The sequence below is a fragment of the Crocodylus porosus genome, unplaced genomic scaffold (genome assembly GCF_001723895.1).
Source record: "Crocodylus porosus isolate Cpor-Errol unplaced genomic scaffold, CroPor_comp1, whole genome shotgun sequence".
NCBI classification, from domain to species: domain Eukaryota; kingdom Metazoa; phylum Chordata; order Crocodylia; family Crocodylidae; genus Crocodylus; species Crocodylus porosus.
This window is the reverse complement of record NW_017728948.1, coordinates 78411277-78415116: the sequence shown is the minus strand read 5'-3', so window position 1 is coordinate 78415116 and position 3840 is coordinate 78411277. Positions and strand designations below refer to the sequence as shown.

General features: G+C 46.1%; 1 long non-coding RNA gene across 1 annotated transcript in view; it reads left to right on the top strand.

Moving 5' to 3' along the window:
- The window catches only part of LOC109321987, an 8698-nt gene extending 6553 nt beyond the window's left edge, over nt 1-2145 (top strand). Inside the window, exon 2 of the long non-coding RNA XR_002104260.1 lies at nt 1851-2145. This is a non-coding gene — a long non-coding RNA (uncharacterized LOC109321987). The remainder of the gene's footprint in view (nt 1-1850) is intronic.
- Nucleotides 2146-3840: the final 1695 nt, after the last annotated feature.

The window sequence follows — 3840 nt, the reverse complement described above, 5'->3', positions numbered from 1 at the left end:
ATGCGGCCTCAGCCAGTTCCTGGGCAAACTCCTGGTCAAGCTCAGGACTTTGAGTGGGAGGTCTGTAGTAGACTCCCACCCTTGTGTCCCCTGTGCCGTGTACCCCACAGATTTTAACCCAGAGGGTCTCCAATCCACTCTGGTCGCCAACATCAGCTTGCAGGGACGCATAGCTTTCCTTAACATAGACAGCTACACCCCTGCCCCTTTCATCTACTTGATCCCTCCTGTACAAGGTATAGCCGTCTATACCCACAGTCCAGTCATGGGTGGAGTCCCACCAGGTCTCCGTTATCCCTATGACGTCGTAATTATTTGCATTAAGTAGGACGAGTTCCTCCTGCTTATTCCCCAAGCTCCTGGCATTAGTGTACAGGCAGGCAAGTGTCCCCTTGGGGGCTCTTGCCTTGCCCACAGATTGTACCAGGGCTGGGGCAGGAGTGGGCTCCCTTAAGTGCCTTGCCCTGCTGGCTTTGCAAGGGTTGCTCAGTAGCGGTAGTCCCCCCATCCCCCAGCAGGCTTAGTTTAAAGCCTGGTGGAGCAGGTCAGCCAGTTTGGCTGAGAAGAGCCTCCTCCCCAGGGTAGAGAGGTGGAGGCCATCTCTTTCCAGCAGCTCGCTGCCTCTCTTGACAAAGAGCGGGCTGTGGTCTTCCCGATGACACCAGCACCGTAGTCTTTGGTTAACTACGTGGATCCTCTTCTCCCTTCTCAGACCATATCCCAAGACTGGGAGGATCAAAGAAAACACCACCTGTGCCCCCAGACCCTTTAGCCCCACTCCCAAATCCCTGTAGTGCCTCATGACCCAGCTGGGAGCACTCTGAGCCCTGTCATTGGTGCCCACATGAATAAGGAGCATGGGATAGTAGTCTGTGGGCTGGAGGAGCTTAGGGATCTTCTCTGCAATGTCCCAGATGCGGGCCCCCGTGAAGCAGCAGAGTTCCTGGGCTAAGGGGTTGGGGCAGCAGATTATACCCTCAGTCCCTCTCAGGATGGAGTCTCCCACAGGGCAGTGTTTCTAGAGCTCAGTTGAAGCCCCTTTCCCCTTGTGTAATGTCAGTGGTGCTGTAGAAGCTCAAAGCAGTAACATATACCAGGGGGAGGCAACCAGCATCCCACGGGCTAGATTTAGTCTACAAAGAGGTTGAATCCAGCCTGCAGCAGGAATGGAAATCAGGTGGCATGAAGTTGTGCTGAGCTACCTGTGCCCTCTATGGCACTGTTCTCTGTAGCCCTCCCTGCTGTTTTCATGCCTGCTCTTACCCTTGCTTCCAAAAGAACAGGTATCTGCAGTGATGTTAAACTTAGGCTGCTTGAGGAGGAGATTTATGGCTATGGTCAGCAGCAGGGAGCCAGGTGCAAAGTTTGGGGGATGTGGGGGGAAGGAGGTGGCGGAAAGGTTGCTAACCTCTGATCTAGGGATGTATTTGGTAGCAGTGTTGGTTTGAGACAAAAAGAAATGCAAAACTCTAGAACTAACTCTTGGTTCACAAATGATGCCTTCTGTCAGACCAACTAAGAAATTGCAAAAAAATTATCTTTTTCTGCAAGGTTTCGGGCACATGCACCCTTTGTCAGGCTCAGGGGTAATTAAAAATGGTAGAAAGTCCCCATAGGTAGAAAATACACATCATTTTGCAGAGGAAGCTGAAGGTGGAAGTCTGTTCCTCTGGGCCCATGAGAGTGTCTTTGTGAGTTGCTTTTTGATGTTCAGATAAGGCAGGATTTCTTCCCCAGTGGTGGCAATCCCTGCTGTACATATTTTTTGAATATTCTTATCCTTCCATAAATCAATGTTAGGTGGCAGTACTAAGGCAAGTAAAATGCTACTTTTATCTTGCAATCTGCAGGTGGCATCTACTGCACCTTCCTCTACTGCAGTGTCTCAACCTTTTTAGAGTCAAGGCACCCCTCAGAAAATGCCAGCTCTTAAGAATTTTCATGCATTTTTTACTATGGAAAAAATAATACAGCAATATTTCTGTTGCCAAGAGCCCAAAAAGACCACCACAGGTCAGAATATATAGATTCTTATTTGAAATTGTTGGGTCCATCTTGGGAGTCATGTTTGTACATCTAACATTATGTAGCAACCTGAAGAGATCTCAAGGCACCCCCGGGTGGCACAGAACCCTGGTTGAAAAATCACTGCTCTACTGTGATGGGCATCTAGGTGTGGATGTGGTCCAAGTACTTCTTATGTGCTATTCAGTAGGACCTTAGTTTCCCCACAGCTAACCCATTGTGTGATTTATCCCTCAGAACAGGTCACAAACCAGCCTGTTTGTGGAAACTGATGTACAATAAAGTGACCACCACTAATTACTGATTGAAATTACACTGCCAGCAGGCAGAGTACTTGAGTAGGCTTCCAGGACTTCACATGCAGATGACTTCTGTTGCAGGGAAGCTCTCCTTGCATACAGTACTTAGTGTTGGATAATAAAAGCCTTGTTGAACTTCTACTTAGTTACTCCCCCTTGCCAAGTAGGTTGGTAGTCATATTTGCTCTCAGGTTATGTTCTTGCTGCATATCTAGATAGCAGAGTATCTGCTCTAATAATCTACCCCATTTCAAGGCAGGGATGAAATTGAGCTTACTGGATCTACAGCAAGGATAGCATCAGTTTTCTCTTGTAAACTTGGTCATAAACGTTTGCATGCACTACTATAATAAATACATGGAGCTGTATGTTAAGCAGTAGCAGCACTGACTTCCAACAGCTTGCAGGGCATTTTTAAACTGGAAGTAACAAGCATTGTTTCATTTAAAACTGGGACAAAACATCCACTCAGGGGAAAAAAAAATCACATAGGCCACAAATATTCAAAAGCAGGATAAAGTGACAACATGCAAGAACAGGGCTGCAAGAAACAACATTATGCTGCTTTGCCAGGGAACGTTGTTTCCTTTCCCCATTCAAGACTGCCTTTTGAAGAGTGATTTGCTGATTTCTGGCCAATCTTTAATGATCAAATAGCCTACCTATGTGCCATTACAAATATTCCCCAGCCATCTCTTGAAACTCAGCAGGACAATAAGGCTGACCTTCAGCAGAAGGCTGCTAGTGCCCTGCATACCAGCTTTGGTACCATTCCTTGTTAAAGCCCATGAGGAGTCCTGCCATTTACTTGAGTTAGAGAGACATTGCTCCCCCATGGGGCAAATTCAGCTCAGGGGAGCCTGCAAAGCCCCATCCTTACTTAAGTTCTTTATGTACCAGGGAAGTTATGCACCTCTGTTGTGCATGGAATGAACTTTTATCTATGGAGCTGTTCTAGTCACTAATGGCCACTGAACAGAACAGGAGACTGAGAACTCAGAGACTTGAGCACTGTTCCCACTTGCTCAAGGTGACAGTTGTACTTTTGGCTGTTTCCCTCTTTAAAATGGAAGTAAGCAATAGTCTTCTGTGCAAACAGCTTTGAAGGGGAAACTACTGCATTGGAACTTGTCATCTTCCATCAAAGAAAACAGCAAAATGTTGTTGCAAGTTCAAGACATTTGCCTTCTAACAATGATTTGATTAAAGAACAATCTGCTATTTAAGTATAACCTGAACATTAGTTTTTAACAGTAGAAACTAAGCAGATGTCACTTGCTTGTGAGAAATCCATGTTTTGTTTGTTACTCTCCAATATGTTTCAGTAGCAGAAATTACCAGCTCTCACTGGAACCATCAACCTCTCTCCTAAAGCAGCATTTCTCAACCTGTGGGTTGCAAGAATATATGAAAGGGTTGTGCGCAAACTTTAAAAATAGATTCTCCTTTAAAGGAGAAAAATGTGGGAAATGGTGTTTTTCCCTTACAAGCTGTCAGCTTCAACCTGAGAGGCTGC